Consider the following 22,102-nt stretch of genomic DNA (forward strand, 5'->3'; position numbering starts at 1 on the left):
CATCCTGTTTCTGCTAAAATATTGATTGCGTTACTGATTTCAGTAATGCTTTATTTTACAGGGCACAAATAACCATGTAATTACTCTTTAATTGAATGGTAATTGCTTGCTGACAATTATTTGTTAAGTTTTGGAGTTTAATTACCAGGTTGTGTTTTGTGAAATAAAATGTTATGTATTAGTAGCCCTAAATATTTTCGGTATGAATGGTCTGTCACAACTAGAAAAGTTACGATGGTAGGAGTTTGATGAATAACACTCTAACGCTACCACTATTATTAAAAGAATCAGATGAATCTTTGAATGCTTTCCCCTTACAAAATTAACATTAGATGTAACATTTGTAAAATAAATGGACAAATACCGTACCACAGAAGCATGATTTCCTCTGGGGTCTAGTCCACCATTTAGCATAATTTATCCTGATGTTTTGCTTTTCATTCTCTGGGCCTCTTTAGAGGAACTGAAATAGTATCCTATCCTCCTGAGAGCAAAGAATAAACCAAGTAGAAATATATTTCAACAGTACTTCATATTTCTGCAACTGAAGTGGATTACCACCAGCACATTATCTTAGCAGCCTATAAACTTTGTAGAGTTGGCAGTTAGCTAGATAACAAGGGAAAGCATTATGTCTCACAGTGTCAATGAGATATGACACATTCTGTGATATATTTATTCCAAGTTGTGATAGATGAAGTATCCAATACTTTGATCGTTAAGATCTGAATTTTACCGTTACACTTACATTTTTGTCATCAGTTATTTCTGAATTGGCAGTACACAGTTTAGCAAGGACTGCTGATTTTGTTTTTTCAAAAGACATCCAGTTAATAAATTAATTATTGATTCCACGAGGCTTGAGATATGTGGCATAAAAACACGCTAGACTTGTAATTTAGAAAACTCTCATATATATCGCATGTTTCTTCAACAGCGACGTATTTTATTAGGCTTAGAGGAGAAATACAGAAGTAGTGTACCACACATTGTGTAAATTGCTCTGATAACAGGGGCAGTAACTGGTGCAAGCGCTTACAAATGAAAAACCACCTTAGTTGCTTTTCTGAAATTCAAACAGGAACCAGAAATTACAACTTTGCTTTCCTCAAAGATCGTGAAATACAGGCTCGTGATTGTGAAAGGTACTCTTTGAAGTCTTTATCAATAAACATAACATTCCTGATAACTTCAGTTAAAGTCATTTCCTTTTATTACCATAAGATTTTTAGTCGCAGCATGGATTAAAAATAATCTCCTTGCTTTGGTGTTTATTACAACATTTCAAAGATGCCAATGGTAGTTAAACTCTACTTGACCTCTCAGTGTTTGAGAAGAGAAGCAAACTCTGACCTTACAGCAACCTGATTCTGTCTCCTCTCAGCGCTGGCAAACTGATCACTTGTCTAACCATTGCAGGACATTGGATCGCCAGCCACATCAAAGGCAACAAGAGCCAATTCAGCAGGAGGAAAAAAGTCACCCATGCAAAATGGGCAATTAACATTAATCATACATGAAGTTGTTTGAGCTGATAACTAGAACCTGGTCCCTATGGCAACTCCCACAAAATAGTGCCCACGCTGGCACGAAGAGCCGCGGCTCATCTTCCACGGGCGACAGAAGGAAATTGCAGAGGAAAGCTCTGGCCTCCAAACAAAGTCTTCCCACTCGATTCTGCGGGCTTTTTCAGTGAGGAAGGTCCTGAATATCAGCCTTGGTAAAAATGTCAGTGGAACTATATTCCTAAAGCTACATACATGAATCTGAACCATTGTTCTGTCATTACGAATTGGTGTTACTGTTATAACAAAAAAGCTTGCTTAATGCCACTGAATTCTTCAGAGGTGGGATTAAAGTGAATATTGCATTTTTATCAGCTTTACCATTAAAAATGTGAAGTAGCAGAGTACCACCGTGCCCTTCCTAAAAATCACAGGTTAGAAGAAGTCCAACATAGATCTGAATAATATCGCATATAATTCCCCTGTCAAGGAGTGCACCAGTTCGCTCGGAGACATCCCTGCTGACATCTGCTGTATGTGCAGCTATGCCAGCAAGCATTTGCGTCAGCTGAGCCCCGTCAGTGCGGCCACTCGGTGCAGATCCCCTCTATCAGGCTCCAGGAACACCAGCTCCCAGCCCACAGAGGCCTGCTGACTCGGACCTGGGTCCTACTCCAAACTGCAGGCACAGAAAAGGAGCTGCCTGAGGGCACATCCACTGCATCACAGCAAGTACTCCTAACCTGGAGAAAACTTTCTGCCAGCAGCACTTCAGGGCCTGTGACTTCCCCTTCATTCAGCACTCACCAGCGCAGATAGTGGTGATGTGGTAGAGCTGGAAGCATGCATCAAGTCTGTCTTGAAGGTCCACACACAGCTCCTCTCTCTCCTGAACTGACTGCAGTACATTCTGGCACTCAGGGGCTTAAGGCCTCTCAGCCATACAGTGATTCATTATCTGTCTAATAAAGCTCTTCCTTCATTTTGGTACCAGTTATGTTCCCATCCCTCAACAAAACAAAGCACCACCCATCCAGCTGGATACCATTATTTTGCCGAATACATCAGATCAGCAGTTACCCCAGTGTTCTACAACAACGTAGAAGAAGCCATCAAACTCTCCAGAATAAGAGGCAACAGCAAAATGCCAGAGAAGTGGCCCCAGCCTTTGGGGTGTTGGCATTGTTGGGTTCACTCAAAGACGCATAACGCTGGAACCGGCCTCAGGAGGTCACCTGCTCTCTCTACCTCTGCCCCAAGGCAGAATCAAGACCGATCAAATCACTCCTGACAAATGCTAGTCCAGCCTGTCTCTGAAAACCCTCGGTGCTGGAGACTTCATGACATCCCCAGGCAACCCACAGCAGTGCTCAGGCCAGCCTTCCTGTCAGGACTGGTTTGTGGGGGAGAGGGGGGTGACATCTAACCTAGTTTTCCTTGGCAAGGTACTTTTTTGTCATGTACTCTACAGACATGGAAAACCCCTTACATTTTCCTGGTTAACAGGAAAATGTACAGACACACTTCAAATTTCTGAGGACTTGTCATGTTTTGGTTGTGAGGTTTTCACACATAAAGATAGATCTGTGCTCACCAGAGGATCATCTTGAAAGCAGAGAAACCCCGTATTCCAACATGTTCTAAAATATGCCGATCTATTTATTTCATAGATGCAAAGTTGCATCCAGTCCCTCCTGGGAAGCTTGCCTTCCTTGGCAAGCCCAAGAAATCCACCTGCCCGGGGAGAGGAGATGCAGAGCGCTCTGCTTTGTCCTCCCTTTTTAGCCCACAGCAAGTTCTTGGTTTCCACATTTTCCGCAATTGAGTTCAAATATATCTCCGATTATTAATACCAGTGTTGACATTTTCTTGATAAAGATTCATTAAATTTTTTCTTTGTCAAAGAGAGAAAGGTGATGGAACAGACAATTTAAGAGTTGACTACTCACCTGACAGAAAGTATAACTGTGAAGCTATTTTATACTTCATTTACTTGACCTAGTTACAGTTCTTCTAACCCCAAATGTTCACATAACACGATCCAGAAGTAATGAAAACAGATAAAATTCTCATGTTTTTTAAGTTTCATTTTACAATTTTTAAATCTTTATTTTCCAAAACCATGCTTCCTGAAGATATAAGAAGTGTATCAACATTCTTGCTATTTTTTTTTCCTGTCAAGTAACATTTGTCATATCACCAAATTTCAGAATTCTGTTGATTCACAGCTGTACACAAGATAGAAGGCCTATGTAACGCACGGCACCATTTCAATTTAAGGGTATGGTATGTCAGTAATGAAATTGAAAGCTTTGACTACAGTTTGTGTACATATACCCCTACTATTTTAATATAAATAAATTAAATTATTACACGTATCAGTCAAGATGCAGTGGCATGGATAAGCTACAGCTCATTTAGCAACTTGACATCATACCCAGTGTGACAAAGTTCCTGCCGTTGGTTCTCTGTTGCTGTCACACTCTCTAGCTGGACTAAACCTAGCAGAAGTGGGCATGTCTGTGGTGGAATCATGCCATAAACCTCATCACCAGAACCACAAATTTAACTCACAGATGCGTTTCAGAACAATACTCACCCAAGATGTCCACCTAACCAAATGTGAAAGTGCTGAATACCCCAGAGATACTGCCAATTACGCAATAAGCTCTGCAAGCCACAGCTCAGCTACTCAGCTAGTACTGAATCCAGCGAAAGCTGTGAAACACTGTAGATTATAGGTATTATTAGTATGCAATTTTCTTTCTGTAAAAGGAAGTTCATTTAAAAGAATACTTAGGATATTTTCACCTGCAACTTGGAAGCTCGGGACCAATGTAAACAGATGTCAAGGCAGGCACTGAAAGCAGCATAGGAGCAAATACAGCTACACTGGCCAGGCAACAGTTTATGTCAGTAAACACAAAGATAAAATAAAGCTTTTACTTGGCCAAGCCCTTAATGGCTTACCTTCTCCAAAAAGCCACAAAAAATGTTAGCAATCCTCTTTCAGTAACCATCAAATCCAGTACACAGACAGACTGGACCACATAGGTCTCTGCTACTGGCCTCTATTCACTGTGTATTTGATCAAAGCCTGATGGGCTTCCTTCCCCAACCGACAGCTCAATTTCTGGGCTGTCAGCAAGCTCTGCCCCTGGCTGAGGACGTCACTCAGCCCAGACATCACTCCTGGAAGACACAGGTCCCAAAATCAGAACCATGGAACTGAATCACGAACTGTCGCTTGGGATCAGCAATGTGTGAGGACAGCGTGGTGACAACGAATAGTCTCAACCTCACCTACAAAGAAAATAACTGAATGAGAAAATTATCTGCACAAAAATTCCAGAATTTACCTCAAAGAGGAAAAAAAAAAGTATTGAAAAGTGAATGACGAAAGGCAAGAGGAAACTCACTTTCCTTATTGTAGCTTTATATCACATATATTGTAGTGTACAATCCAACCTATTACCATTACACACTCAGCTATAAATCTGCTTTCATTTCAGTTAATTTACCACCAATTTTTTCAAGCACTCTTTTACAGTTTCCACATACATACTTCTAAAACATTTGCATGGATACTCTCAAAGCAAGGAATCATCATCTTTTACACATCCTCGTGATTTGTCATATATGTCTGAAGTATATTACATCCTTACAAGTTTTATTTTTGACCTGTATCTGAATTCAATGCCAATTTAGGAGAACATTATTGTAAAGAAAGGTTTTTGAAATACTGGTGTTTTCCACTGAGCTGCATCTCCATAAGATTCAATTCAATAAAACTTGTAAAAAAATGTGACTGTTTAAGCCTATTATCTATAGACAAAAACCTAATAGCAAGCACTTGACATATTTACAGCACTCTGTAACAAACAACCCACAGGAGATGATAGCTAATACTGTCACAGTGCTATATTATAGTGCAGCGGCACAACATTTTCATAGTAATTCAGCTTCAATGCAATGGGAAACTACTCTTGCTTTAACTGATTTTAATCTCTAGATTACAAAGTTCAGTGCATTCAGATTTTTGCAAGGACTCTCCAGAATTTAGGGTTAGAGAACAGAAATTTATCTTTCAAAGAGTAACAAATGAAAGAAGACAAGAAACAGTCCTCTACAGCACCCTTTGCACGTATATCCATGCTGGAAAGAGTTGTTCACAGCAAACAAAATGAGCCTCTGTGATGTATCCAGAAGGAATCATCTGCCTGTTAACCTTCACAACGTGTGAAGTACGCCTTAGGTAGGTGGTGGTTGTGAATAGCGCGGAATTGAACAGGTAATATAGGTCAGCAGTGTAGACTGCTTCACCTTTATCCTTCCAGATTTTGGGACTGTTAGTACTGAGTTAACTTGCCAACTACTGAGACAGACAATGTAAATATTTCTACTCAAAAGCACAAAAGTATTTTTAAACAACAAAGCACAAACCTTTAGGACCATGAAAATACAGAAAAAGAATTTCAAGATTCAGATTAAATTTATCTTTAGAATCTCCCTGTTACTGTAAGATGCTGCCACAGATGGTCCTGTGCACTGGCGCCAGTGTGAGAGCCCTGCCTGCCATCAAGGCCCTGCACACACAGGGCACGCACTGACCAGGTGGTCCAGAGCCGAAGAAATGCCTGTCCAAGAGCTGATACACCTAGCAAGGTCCCACAGGAAAACACCAGACAAGCCATTACCTGTAACATCTCCACAGCAGTGCTTGCTACCCTATGAACTCCTGCCAGCACGCGGCCACCTCTCCTCATGCTCCTCCATGTACCCAGTGAAGCCATTTTAGTAGCAGCCCTGTGGCAAGGAGGACCAGCACCAGGATACATCCCCTCCCCTCCCGCCTCAGGCTTCCAGTCAGCACCTCTGTCTTTGTTTTCAGAGACTCCTCTCCTTTATGCTACGAAAATCCTCATCCTTCTGGAGCACAAAACCCAGATCTGGGCTTGCGCTTCCAGGACTAACCCCAGTGCCACTCTGGGAGGGCCATCTGGTTTTCTGCTTAAGGGCTTTTCAGTCATTGGATATTTTCTTACCTTTTCCCTCACTTTGAAGAACGTGTTCCGTAGAAATTCTCTCCTCACACTGAACAAATCATGTCTTAATATTTTTAGTGATAAATTCAAAGGTCACATGTCATCAGGATTCATTCCACATTAAGCACTTTTCAAAATGAGCCTTATTCACATAGCAGGCTTAGATGGCAGAAGAACTGTGTGTCAGTGAGAATGGATAAATTCTGCAGGTTGGCCACCGCGGAAGGGACCTACATGCTGTCACTTGGGTGTGCAGAAATGCCTCTGCTTGCATTGCTGACATTCAAACATGCAATGCCAACAAAAACCAACTCGAAAGAAGAGATCTTCATTCACCCTTTAAAATTTAAAGCAACAATTAAGATAAGTACCTGTAATTATTTTTTTCTGGAAGTTTTCTTTATTTTGTACACATGCACACCCACAAACTTAGGCCTGAGCGAAACCCCATCTAAGAGCACATGGCTGGGCTGGCTGTGCTGCAGGTCCATTCGAAACCAGGCCAGCCCAAGGCTCACTGTAAGAAACGAGTGCGTTCAGCGAGTCACTCCCCCGGCGTATCAAACCAGGGACTCACAGCCACTGACCCCTACCTGCCCTCTGCAAGCAGCGCGCTGTGTTCCCTCCAAGCATCACAGCACCTCTCTTTCCCTTCCCAGAAACACTCCCTCTGTTCCAGCAGGAGTTTTTACCCTTTCTCCCAGGTGGTCTGACAGAAGCATATCTAAACCGAAGGGCTTTGCCCTGACAGAGAAGCACAACATTATTTTGTAAATACATCTTCTGGCATCAGCTCTGTCATAAGTGATGAGAAATACTGTAAGAAACCAATGCCAGAAAAAGCCAAAGTAAGTCCAGGGCACTAAGAAACCACACGAGTTATTCACAGGTTCAGGGATTTCCTGAAATAAAACATTTCCTAGATTAGATACAATGGTTTATCAGAGAAGCCGTACCTGCTGTCGGGTTTTTAAAAAGATCTCCCCTCAGACCGAACAGTTCATCTCTGCCCAAAAGTATGCGCTGTGCTAACCTACTGGCATTCACTTCCTCGCCCCTCTGCGTGAACAACATTTAACTTGGCTTCCAGAAGACAGAAAATATAAAAGGTGTGCTGGTTTGTATGGCAACAGACTGTTTAAGTACAGTCCTGCCCCTACCAGGGGTAAATACAGCCTTACTACTGACTTCAGTAGAACTGCCCAGAATACATTATCTGCTCAACTCACTGCTCTTTAGTTAAAATGTTTTTTTAAAAGCTGTTGAAAAAGACTAAAAGATTTCAAGCAAAAGGGTGTTTGTAACCAGATTTCCTGGGGATAAATGAAAGACATACGTTTCCATGGCTGCCAGCCTACTAAATTTTGCAAGCATAAATATTTACCTAGGACTAGGGAGTGGGGAAACCACCATCTAGCCCCTTCCAAGTTTAAATACTGCAACACAGAGGTCATTATTTATAAATAGAAATAGGGAGCACATCTTTTCCGTGTGTATTTCTATCATGCTTTCATCTACTCCATATGCCTTCTATTATTAACATTCTTACACCAGAAAAAATTTGTGTCACTTGCTCACACTGTATGCATTCATTTTCTTTAGGCTTTCTTCTGGTTATTGATTTCCTGCTTTGTTGAAGTGGCTTTGTTTCTTTCTCAGCATGCTATCCATTTTAAAACAACAGTTGTTCAACAAATAAAAAAAAATTCTAAAATTAAATTAGTTCTATCTTCATTCGTTTTTATCCAAGCTAAATGCAAGTGACACATTTCCCCCAATAAAAAGGAAATACTTAATGCCTCCCAGTATGCAGAGCAAATCAAGTAAAATTTTCCTTTTCTAATAAGACATTTATTTTTTTTTATTGGAAACATGAAAGAAAAAGTATAGTAAAAATAAAGCCTCTTTTGTATTCATAAGTTGTAATCACTGCTGTGGCCAGTGTTTTAACATCAACAAAAGAGGATTTTCTGGTCTAGGGCCAAATTCATTTAAGCCCTATCTTGCTACACTTGAAATCATTAAAAGAATCCTTTTTTTTCTTTCAATGCAAGTGGGATCATGCTTTAACACTGTAATCACTTATCCTGCTGAGCAGAATAAGTTTGTTATCCTCTTCCACAGGACCAGTCCCAGAGATGCACAGATTTCATACAGCAAAAACGCAGATGAATACAACTATAATTTAATCAACTACAAAACCAAGAAAAACAGCATTTTTTTGCAGAAGGTGACAGTTGCGACACGCTAAATGTTGTTTTGACACTGTATGTTTGACAAGTGCCAGTTCCAGGGTTCCTAGGCTTGTCTTCCCTCTCTCTCCTCCAATGTGCTTATTAACGGAAATCTGGTGAACTACAGAAAAAAAATAAGGTAGGAATAATGCAGTCACTGTATTAAGACAGAACTCTTGTCAAATTTCCTGCTAAAAGCATACAACGAAGTGCTGATTATGTGGAATCCAAAAGCTCCTCTACACTGTCCTTCTCCACGTTCTATAGTAGAGCTTCCTTTGGTAGTAAGAGAAATTTCCTGCTCTAACATCTTCTTTATTATCACGCCTTTAAGAAAAAGCTTGTGTACTACTGCTTGTGTACTACTACTAGCATAAGAGTTACTTCCAAAAGCAATGGGCTTTATACACTTCATCCAGTTGTTGGAGAAAAAAATCACAATACACCTTTCACACTGAATATATTCCACGTTTAAGAAGCAGAATTTTTCTAAAAGACTCATGGAGTAACTCTGTCGCCAAACAGCAGAAAGGATTCTCCAGAAACGTATTTAAACTATGTGGGACTGCATCTTGCACAGCCAAACTAGCACAAGAGCCACTGTTACCAAGACAGTTGAAGATCCAGATGTGCCCCTCGCACTGCGACTGCATGAGCATGTATCTCCAAATTATTCTGACAGCTTGCTCTCTTTTCACGGCTACCACCATGCAAACAGAGAACAAAAACAACCAACACAAGCAACCAACATATCCATATAAAGAAAGATACCGAATAATGCTGCGAAGAGCTTAGGAACACTGCATGCCTCACACATGTGTGCAAGAAATATTCAAACTATCAGCTATCCACGCAGCTCTAACAAAGGTGACGATTAGAGCAAGCATGTACCAACTCTCTGCAGTCAGCTCACGGTAGTGCACCAAAAGTTGCTGAGTATCTGTTTCCTGTGAACAACACATCCTAAACAGGAACTGTTACTGTATGCAAATTATAATTGGGCATAAACCTATGCCAGGGTGCTAGGAAGGCTGAACAGACATGGTCAAATGGGAAGGTACAACTCCGTACCCCTAAGGGCGGTGAATTCTTCATGGCCAGTCTTTGGTCTCAGATTTTACAGCCAGATTATTTGCAGAAGAGTAGCAAATCTGACTTCGCAAACTTGTCTATCTTTATCCATCTCTTGAAATAGCATGACTCTACATTTGTGTTTCACATAGCTGCTGATACTACTTTGTTTTCTTTTTATCTTTTGGAGCACAGAAAGCCATTATCTTCTAAAATTCATTTTAAAAAAAAAACAACCTTAAAACTCTTAAATTTTGAGGGAAGAAACTGTAATCTTAAGTGAGATAAATTGGTAGTAGGGGAACACAGGATTTAAATTATGCGAACATTAGCGGTCCAGATGACCATCACTGGAATTAAGCTAAGCAGTTGAGTTTATTACCAAATTTGACAATTTATTGTGTGATATTTGGTAATTTTCCTGAATTAATTATTTCCAAGCAGATACTTTATAGCACTATGGCCTTGGTGTCAAACAATGCAGCTAGTTCCTTTTAAATGGCAGAGACTTTTTATGTTATTTTTCTACCACTTTAAAAAATACCTTAGTGTTTTCTGGAATAAAGCTAAGTTGGAAATTCTGTCAAACACTTAGGCCAAGGTGATTACACCAATTTAAGAAAGTCAACAATTACAAAGAACTCATGTTTAATTAGTAAAAGGGAAACACCTGTATTTTTAAAGGAAGAGACTCCAGGATTAGACTGTACAAATTTAAGTCGTAACAAAAGACAAAAATCAGCATATTATTTATCCTTGGGGAAAATCAGCCACTGGATGGGATCAGTTCATGGAAAAAATGCAACAAATAGTTCTTTTTGCACACGGTATCTCTGTGCTTTTGTACAGATGCATATCAGTAATTATGTTTACAACTCCTTTGTCTGTCCAGCAGCCAAAAAAAGAGCACCTCTGATGGTTAGACCTGTAACACACTCTTATACTCCAAATTTCACACTTCATAAAACACTCAAGACTGAAAATGTGACTTTTTAACTTCTTTAAATCCCATTCTTTAAGCCACCATCTGGCTGAGGCATTAAAATAGGCCAAATTACTCTTATAGTTTTCTTAAGACCTTTCTTTTGCAGTTAATTGCACATTTATAATTATATTCTTGCAAAAAGATTTTGAAGGATTATTCTTGGTAACAGACCTAAGGTGAAAACTTGCAGCTTTAATGTGTAAATTATAATGTGTGCAGTTGTGAAGAGTGGTTTTGTGAAATGCTCAGGTAAGCGCAAGAATCTAGAAGAGCTGTCAAAGAGTTTGCACTCTTAAGGGGCTAATGTTCATTTTTAAGCAATGCATAATAAGCTGTGCCTGAAGGCTAAATGAGTAGTTTAACTTAAACACAACCACTAACTTTGTAGAAGACGGATAAAGGAAACAATTGTTCGTCAAACAAAGTTAGAGAAATGTAAAGCCAGCCTTGCTTTGATGCCTGATTAAAATCATTAATTTTCCTGTAAGTTAATGTAAATCAAGGATTAAACAGAAACTGTTACCATCTGACCCTTATAAACTAAACTTCTGTGTGGCTCATCTATTTGAAGTCAAATCTATCCATACATCTAAACAGGAAACTGAATGAAAACATTTTTTCTTTCCATTTCCTATATCCTGCAAGCTTCTCCAAAAACTATTTCCTTTTTAAATTTAGACTGCATACTTGTTCATCATTTTTTCCTCTGCAGAGTTTTGTAAACTTAACATCAGTTTCCCCACGGAGTGCAAAAAGCGGGTGCTCCTAGGGCAGTGCATTTCACCCAACTGTACATGTTTCTAAAAATCCTTTCCACTGCAGAACAGCCTAGGACCATGGGAGGGATCCAAGCTGATATTTGGCCTCTTAGAGAGCATACAGTTATCAGAAGTACAATCAGTTGGGCTTCATGATCACTCTGTAAGCAGCAAACTCGAGGGATTCACAGTTACCATTTCAACCTGCAGATCAGGGTGATTTCCACCCTGACAGACTCTATTTCTCTGTCTGTAATGACACTGAGCTCTAGCAAATACTTTGATCTCCACAAGTGAAATGACTACGTGTCACATTACTATCATTACTACTATGTATTTGTTGCAAGGACAAATTAAACACACGGCTATCTTGCTTGTTGCTTAGATTTGAGGACTGCTGACAGTTTTAAAGGTGGTAAGTACGTAACATATTGCTGTCCTACGTTATGCTGGGTGGTTTACAGGAAACACTTCTTTCAGTGAACTTGTTTATTTGCTTCCATATGTGTTGGTGAGAAAAACTCTCATCCTAATGAACTGACTTCTTAGATGCAACTTTGTTAGCAAGTGTTTAAGTGTCAAAAGATTCCCATTTTATACGCAGTCCGTTAAAATTACTAATTTTAAAATGCTTTTTTTTTTTTTAATACAAACATTTTAGTCAAAACAATGTAATTGGTTTACAGGTCAGTGAGGTTTTTTTTCCTAATTTTAAAAATAATTTTTACAGAGAAAAATAGTTTTAAAGAAGTTCAGATAAGGTAGCATGAAAATCTGCTCTATGTTAATGTCCAGTCTAGGTAGGCACTAGGAAATTACTGACCTGGAGAAGTAACTTCTGCTTCTGATAAATGCAAAGAGAACGATCTCAGGCTGATGACAACACACAGTTCCATTGCCATCAAGCAATAAAATCTTCCAATAAAGAAAGACTTGCAGAATTATTTGATACATGGTGAAAAAAAAAGATGCAGTCTGTGTAGACAATTTTTTTTTTTTTTTTAAAGAACAACTTATCTAATAAGAGTGTCTTGCTTCAATAAACAGTATGGATATGAGCATTCGCGGAGTCAAATGGAGTGAATGATGTTACAGAGAGGAGCTACACTGAAGATTCAGCAATAAACTGATCTGGCTGTAACTTGATCTAATACCATCATAAACAATCCCCATAGAAAGCAGAGAACTTTAAACAAAATCTCATAGAAGAAATGGCACTGACAGGAAAATGGAACTACTGCAGATGCTTTCAGAGAGATGTGAGTGAACAAAACACTTAAGAATGCACTCAATTTTTTTTTTTTAAAGCAAAATTAATGAAAACAGCTCTCTAAAAGAGAGGCAACATCTGTAATGTTAATATGCTGCGGGACATTCAGGTATTGTAAGAGATTGTGAATTAGGCAGATGTAATACAACAAGGAGAATATCCAATTTTGTGCTGGGCTGCATGCCTGGAAGCATCATGTCAGAGACAGAAGAGACTGCCCTCACTCATCTGCTGTTGTATGGTTATGTGTGGAACTGTATGCGTATTTCTAAGCAACCTCATTACAGCAAAGATACTACGAAGCTAGAGGGAATCCAAAACACAGCAATCAAAATGATTAAGTCATAAGAAAGAAGATTTAAAATGAAAGACAGAAGTACATTTCTGAAAAAATAACGTTCAAATTAGAAGAACAAACCTAAGCAATTTTGGAAGGTATCAGCAGAAACAGTGCAACTTTGCTTTTGCACAGATCCAGTATCATTGGAAAAATCAACTTAACTTTTAAAATCAGAAATGCTCTGAAAGCAGAGAATGCCCCAAGTGCCCTGCAGGATGCTTCCAGGGCTGATTTGGGAAAGTGAAATGAAGGTGTTAAGATTCCACTGCCCTTGTGACACAAGCTTGCAAAACAGCCTTCCCAGAGATTTCAGAAAACCTGATGGGGTATTTCAGTTTTAAAATTTGCACGGTGCAAAGATTTGCACAGGACAGTATTTTGTAACGTGCAACAAACTTGGTTCTCCTTCTCAGACCCTTCTGAGAACAGCAATGCTAGAACACTTTCTGATTTCTCCTTCAGTACTGCTCCCTACTGCTTCATAGCTTTGATTGTACAGCTTTCCCTTAAGCAAATATTAACAACAGAATAAATTCCTAAGCTAACTAAGGATATTTTCCAGTGATACTTAAAAGAGCACAGTTATTCTAAAGCATTACTCCACCATGACTAACTGACATTAAAAGAAGTGTAAAATACACAACTTGATTCTTTTTCAAATATATCAGAAGCTATTTATTTTCAAATCACATAAAATGTGTCAGGGATGAAATTCTGCTTAGGTTGCACCATTGCATTCTCAAGGGAAAACGTACAAGAACATTTTTTCAGTAATTCATTGCAAGCCCATTTTTTTCATAAAATCTCAAAGTTTGGTGCTTGGTAAGCATGTTCCCATTGTGTTTATTTACTCACTGACTTTTATCGCCATTGGATGGACACATTTACTATGAAAAACAAAGAAGAAAAATTATGAAGCCTTGAGAATTTTTCCTAGTTTCATTTCTTAGCACCTGCTTTCCTAAAAAAAAGTAGAAAGCACTTCATTTTTGATTTTGCATTATTTATCAACAACTGGCTTATTTTTAACTTGGTAACAGTGATAACAGTCCTCTGACATAGAGTGAAAAGTGATTTCATATTAATAAAGTTTAAATTTCAGGTTTCATATATTTTCAGTTAGCCAATAGATAGACTGGGATAACACACTTCAAAAACACGTCCCTTCCATTGTAGGCCAAACACTGTTATCTCTCAATCCCTGCTAAAGCACAGCTCTCTGCAGCTTGACACAAATGTTATCATTTACTTGAACAAGACTGACCCTATAAAACGCCAGGAGACTCAAAACTTCTCTTTACAGGTCTGTGTACCACGTAAGTACTCCAAAATGATCCTCGTGTGAGATTCTTAATGGAATTAAACTTAAGACCATCGTAAATTATTCAAATAGACCTAATTCCAATACATGCATATTCATGAGCCAGCAGTATGTCCAGGTAGCCAAGAAAGCCAAAGGCATCCTGGCTTGTATTCAGAAATAGGGCAGTCAGCAAGGACCAGGGAAGTGATCGTCCCTCTGTACTCAGCACTGGTGAGGCCACACCTCCAGTGCTGTGTTAAATTTGGGCCCCTCATTAAAAGAAAGACACTGAGGCCCTGGAGCGTGTCCAGAGAAGAGCAACAAAGCTGTGAAGAGTCTGGAGCACAAATCTTACGGGGAGCAGCTGAAGAAACTGGGATTGTTCAGTCTGGAGAAAAGGGGGCTCTGGGGAGACCTTACTGCCCTCTACAGCATCATGAAAGGAGGTTGTGGTTGAGCTGGGGGCCGGCCTCTTCTCCCACATAACAGCAGTAGGGTGAGAGGGGATGGCCTCAAGTTGTACCGGGGAGGTTTGCGTTGGATATTAGGAAAAACTTCTCCAAAAGAGAGGTCAGGTGATGGAATGGGCTGCCTAGGGAAGTGGTTGAGTCACCTTCCCTGGAGGGGCTCAAAAATGTTTAGATGTTGCACTGAGGGATACAGGTTAGTGGAAAAATATTGGTGGGTGGTGGATCGTTGGATTGGACGATCTTTGAGGTCTTTTCCAACCTTAATAACTCTGAGTGATTCTGTGTGATACATACCAAAAGCAGACAAAACTTTTTAATATGGTTTATACTTACGGTTTACACCACATAAAGCAAGAACTCCTCAAACACTCAGACTCTTTCCAAATGTGCTTCTTGCCCACTACTAGGGGGACATTTTTCAATTTTTTTAAAAAAATTTTCTGAAGTAGGAGAGATTTTCATGTGATACCAGAAATATTTACTTGTTGAACTTCAGAAATCTCACTGTTGCGTGCAATCACTAGACCCTTATTCAAAAAAGAAGTGTAGTTCTTGAGTCTCAATACTGAAAAGGAATATATAGAGAGAATTTACTTACTTTCTGGCATGAAAAATATATCATAATTACGCAACTATAAATTCGTTCTTTCATCTGTTATCGTGGTTTACACAACAGCCCATACTTCCAGATAGTAGGTTCTAATACTGATAACAAAACATCATTCCAACTGCCACACACAAAACACAGGAACTAAATGAACACAGTTGACACCAAAGGCTGCAGCTAAGTACTTGTGCCAAAAATCATAAAACACAGCATGCTTCCATGCTGTGCAGAATTCAGAAAAGTGACCTGTTTTAAAGTTATATTACATGAGGAGCAAAAATTAAAAGTATGTAGCTAAAACTGAAGTTATTTCCAATAAAAAGTACCTGAACAGTACATGACCAACACACAACGGAAAACTTCCCAGCTGTACCAAATGTGCTGCCTTCCTCTCATACTCCGCTCTCTACAGTGCTACTGGGCCTTACCACCACTATGCACTTAACAGTATTTTTAAATAACATGTTTAATTCAGAAATAGATTCCAGTGCCATGAAAAACAAAATATTTTTTAAACTGTTTAGCAAAATGTCAATCATAAACACTGAGACTTTTATCTGTTTTGAGCAGTGTTTCAGGATGTGATTCTAGTAATTCGTGCTGACATTTGCTATTTACATTTTTAAAATGAAAGCTCTTGAAAATGAGTAACATCATTTTTTGCTCTATCATTTTAGACAGTTGATCAAGGTGGAAGGAGCAGTTATTCTGCTTAACGTAACTGCCTCTTCTATAAAATAATTTTAAGTCAATGGCACTTTTCAGGTCTGAATATGACTTTTACGTAATTTAAATTCCAGGCAAAAATCTCTTGCTCTCTTCTTTCATCCTTACCCCTCACACTGGTTTTTCTTCTTCAAGACTGACAATCTCGATCCTGCAGAACACTGAGACATGAACTTGGATAATGCTATCTGCAGTTCTGCTTACTTCTGCTGAATTGCTCGTCCTGTGCACGTTCAGCAACTGCTGAAGTCACTTGCTGGATCCCGGGCAGGACAGTGCCATTAGGCATCTGCTACTTGTGCTCTAGCTCTGCAAAGTGCCCCTCATCCATAGCTAATCTCCTACAAGCTTGTTTTGGGGGTTTTGCTCTATTTGCCCCGAAAGAGCAATTCATTCATCAGGCTTACAGTAACAACTAACTGTTAAAACACAAATACTTAGTTTTAGCACTTTAAGGTACTTTTGGAATTTGAAATATTTAACAAAGCATTTCTATCAACTTTAACGTGAACACTTGCTCATTTTAAGCATAAAAGAACAAGTGGACAAGCTGCACCAGTTACGTTAACTCAAGCAAATAGCACAGCACTTCGATAATCATTGTTACATTTATCCAACAGGCTCCCTGAAATATACACATCAACACATACAGCTTCTGTTCAACAACAATTCATTAAAGTAACACTAAATAAAATGTTTAAAATTAGGATTTTGTCACTTCCTAAACTCTCACAGACACAGCAGCCAAAAAACTGAATAAGTCAGGGTGCCTTTGAAGATATTTAATTAAAATCTAATCCCACATTCTTAAAAGCTCACATAAATTAAGCTGTCATTCAGGAGATTTATGCATTCCCATTTGCATATTGCATACAATTCATCAATTACTCATGTTTGAAAGCAGAGCCTTGGCGGGCGTGGGGCTGCTGGGCACACTGAAAGGCCCCGAGCGCGTGCGGGCTCCTCTGGTACCGGTGCCAGCACCTGGATCCCTCTCAGCAATGTGCCAGCTGACAACGAACACTTCAGTCAGTCCTCAAGCACGTGGATCAGAGAGCAGATACCCTTCGTGCCACAGGAGGAAGTTTAACAGAGCAGCCACGTAGCATCCTTACCGCATGCAGCCATTAAGAAGGTGCCTGTAACAGCACTGCGTTCTAGCAGCAGTGCCAGCTCTGCAGCACAGCAGCTGCGGCCCAGCCATGCACTTGGCCCACCCCAACCATGCTCCTGCACCCCACAGCTCCCCGCTCGTGGTGGTCCTGCAGGGCAGCCCTACAGCCGCACCGTGATGAGCTTTAACCAAGGATTCCTCTGAAAAACCACGAGAACACAGCCTCTGTGCAAAACAACATCTCAGAAACCACAAGATGAAAACATCATCATCACTACACCAACAGATATCCTGGCACTAAATCAGGCTTTTGTTTCTTTCTTTGAGGCTTAATCCATGATCACTGAGCATCTAACTCTGGCAACACAAAGTAGTTTATGATATGGTAAATGATTTCTGAAACAAACTCTTTCCTTCCATACAAGGCTTTTTGAACAACTGTCTAAATAGATGTATTTTCAATTGGGTTAATTTTTTTATGGTATGTCATAATGGCAAGCGAATTCTGAGCAAAATCTCCACTGTGCACTTATTTTGATCAGCCCCAGCTGTGTATTACTGTGTTATCTGGAGACTACAGTCTTTGGAAGGAGCTTCCCCACCAGTCACGTGCTGGTTGTGCAGCCAACACACAAGCACTGGCTTCAGGTAGGAGCAACGGCAAATTTTAATGCCATTCCTTGGACTCTTTCATTTTATTTTTACTTTTTTTTTTTGTTAGCCTGCTGATTACAAATGTACCAAGGGAGATAACTGACAAGAAAAGGCAGCATTCTGTAAGATTCTCCATGCAGCTCTGGCAACTAAGCACTGACCTGCAATGCTTCTGCTAGCCCAGACTGAGACCTTTCAGCGCAAACACTGATAATTGCACCAAGCAAAATGCATGAACCTACTCCACTTCATTAACTGTAGCCTCAACCAGGTCTTAAATTCAAATCTCAAAAGGTGAAAGGCTAATGCAATAACCACTTGTTACTCTGTCTTGTTACCAAGACACCACTCATTTCTTACAGTCATGTTGTATGTTATTAAAGCTAGCCCTGTTATTTACATCCTTCCACCAAATGTTTTATAAAATTGCTTTAAGCAGTTTCCATCTAGCTATTAGTTCCTATATAGCAATTATAACCAGAAAATACAATTCCAGAAAATAGAAATGCAAAACAATAATTTGTGAGCATTTAATAACTTTTGATATCTCATGTAAAGAGCTAATGGAAGGAAAGGTAAATACAACAGATGATGCCAGCATCAGCTTCTTGACAACTCCTTCCCTGAACCACAAGAAGTCTGGAATTGCACTGCTCAAGAGTTACAGTGCACTCAGACAATCACAGAGCACAATACTGTTTATTAACATTCCTCTAGTAACAGAGGACATCAGCATTTTCCTCAAGCCTTAAATTCACTTGTGCAATGCGAAGAACATCTCATATGCTGTACATCTTGACCTATCTGTTATAATTCTAAGAAAGCAGCCTTGACACAACTGGTTGTGAAATGTTCTCACTTTTCAGCAGCTTTAGTTTAACTCTCTATCGTTTGTAAATGTGAATTTTTAGAGAAGCTGTTGGGTGGGAAAGGAAGGAAAAGTAATTGTTTCAACGTCATCACTCCAAGCCATCACGCTCTCAGCAAAAAACAAACCAACTCAAAACCAATATATATACATACATATATATATATATACACACAGTTTTATGGTACAACGCACGAAGAAAAGGTCTGGAAAAAAGGATATAATGTGTTATACATATTACAACAAACGATTTTTAGTAACAAATTTAGATATGCACGCAACCATAAAATATCCCACTTGTGTCACATCCAGGAGGCTTGGAGCTCCTTCTCCAGGTGAGTCCTTCCCATCTACTTCTCAGATGCATTCAGCACCCCACAGCATGTATATTCCCCAACCCAGTCATTTCAGTACATATGTCACTACTCTTGTGATTGACTGACATTTTTTCTTTAGCAGTGTTTTATAAACAGACTATATAATAATGGTGCTCTGCTCTGGGCGGGGCATCTCCCTGTACTTGTTATGTGATGATTTGTCACAACACATGAGCAGCTCAGTCGCTCACACTGTATGCAATGACATCCTCCCCTACCCCTCAAGACAGCTCCATTTTACATGTGATATTCATATACAGCTCCAGGGCTTACATAATAGCTGCATAAAACCTGAACAATTTGGAATAGAAAAATATTTATCTGACAAATTGGTATTATTTACTCATACAACTAATAAAATCTAATTCTATACACAATAGAAGATAAAATATATCCTAAACTGCATTTGGAAGATGATCAATATAGAGGTAAAAAGAGTATTAAAAGTTATAAGACTATGTGCATTAATTGAATTAATAATGACAGTACTGAAAGCCTCCCTACCTTCCTGTTGTATAGTTTACTACATGAAGTCTCATGAACATCTGTCCTGCAGTAGTTATTAACTATTTTAAAGTTTGACATAGTTTATAAAGTTGGCATCCACTGGCTTTTGCATGTGTACATACTCAGTCAGTAGGTAGCTTCATCTGCCTTAACAAACCAACAAACATGCAGTTTAACAGGAAAGAACCTGAAAAGTTATTGCTCCCAAATGATGTTACGGGTGAAAACCATAGAAAAGTGTCATGCAATCACAAGCAACACTGGATTTGTCACTGCTGAGTATGCTCAGCCTCATTTTTCCTGTGTCATTTAAATCCAGTCCTACAGAACCCCCTGAAATTCCATTTTCACTGAAAGTATCAGCAGAAAACCTTCAAATTTTTAATGTCTTCCCTTTTTCCTAACCACAAGTCATGACTTCATGGGCATTCATTCTTTCTTTCCCAACTCTTCTGAACATAACTTCTGTTTTTGCTTGCCATGCAGTTACAGAAATATCAGCACCACCATGATTAACTTAACGATAACTCTTTGTCTCAAACTCTTTTAAGAAGCTGTAGTATGAGCAAATGCCGCTGATGTTTCTCATTCACCAAATGTGTCCATGTGTCACAGGCCTTTGGGAACTGATTTTTCTTCAAGTGAAGTTACAGAGTATAACAAGAGGGGGGAGAAAGCCATTTAAGCTCTCATTAGATTGGAAGGTGACACCAACAAACATCTGGCTTCAAATTAGAAAATGAAAACTGTTCTAAATTAAAAGCTTTCCATACTTTAATGAATCTTGTTTTTTTTTACTACAGGAACATTAAACTGAAGTTTTTAAAATTTAAACAATGTTAAACCACGCCTATATATCCCTTCTTATGGTTCTAACAGACAGATGGTTCAAGCCATAACTTTACGTAAGAAGATGGCTCCTTTGGTTCCTGCGGTAACTCATCTTGCAGCTTCTGTAATGAAAATCTTCGCTGTTTTTCACATTCGGTATTTCCCTCTCAAGAAAAAAAAAAAAAAAAGAATAAAAAGATGCAACTAATGATCAAGGATGGCTGAGTCTGGAAGGGACCTTAATGATCACTGAGCTCCAAACTTCTGCCATGGGCAGGGTTACCATCTACCAGATCGGGCTGCCCGGAGTTCCATCCAGCCTGGCCTTGAGCACCTCCAAGGATGGGGCAGCCTACTCCGGTGCCTCACAATCCTCTGAGTAAAGAATTTCCTCTTAACATTTAACCTAAATCTCCTCTCTTCCAACTAAAAGCCATTCCTCCTTGTCCTATTGCTGCCAGTGTAACATGTCAGTCTCTCTCCTGCCTATAGGCTCCCTTCAAGTACTTGAAGACCGCAATGAGGACTCCCTGGAGCCTTCTCCAGACTGAAGATGCCCAACTCCCTCAGTCTGTCTTCATAGGAGAGGTGCTCCAGCCCTCAGATCTCCTTCAATGGCATCCTCTAGACCCACTCCAAGAGCCCAGCATCCTTCCTATGCTGGGGGCCCCAAGCCTAGATGCAGCACTGCAGGTGGGGCCTCACGAGTGCAGAGCAGAGAGGGACAATCCTCTCTTCTGGTGCAGCCCAGGATACAGTTGGTCTTGCAGGCTGCCAGCGAACACGGCTGGCTTGTGTTAAGATTTTCATCTACCAGGACTCCAAGTCCTTCTTGACAAGACTGCTCTCTACGAGTTCTTCTCCATCTGTTTACACATCTGGGACTACTCCGACCCAAGGGTAACACCTTGCACTTGGCCTTCCTGAACGCCATTATGTTCACGTAAGTGGGCACCCTTCAAATTAAGTTTCCAAACTAAGATGTTCAAACTTGTCACTAAATGATGTGTTCTCTGCATCAATTCTCTGTAGAAAGTAATGCATAATTTTACCTGTATAAGCCTGACAATAAATGTATATCTGTATGTATTTAAGTTTTCTGTACATTCAAATTATGTTTTACATTTTCATTTTCATTTCCCAATTAAAATCTGAAGTAAAAGCCAGCTATAGATTTCCACTGAGAATTTGAATTGGCTGGCTGCCAGTTCAAGCCATCAGTATTCCTTTCAGCTGAAAAAATCCACCATGCAGTAATATTCAGAACAATGTCTACTTTTTAACTGTTTAATGTATGCAAAAAATATAAGATGCAAAGTAATCAGAAGGCATAGCAGAACTTCATACTCAAACTGTCCACCCATCGTACTTACTGCTTTAGCTAAGAAAACTGAAGAAATTAATCTTTATCATCTTCAAAGCATTACTGACTATCTG

Source organism: Numida meleagris, chromosome 8, assembly GCF_002078875.1.
Source record: "Numida meleagris isolate 19003 breed g44 Domestic line chromosome 8, NumMel1.0, whole genome shotgun sequence".
In the NCBI taxonomy this organism is placed as follows: domain Eukaryota; kingdom Metazoa; phylum Chordata; class Aves; order Galliformes; family Numididae; genus Numida; species Numida meleagris.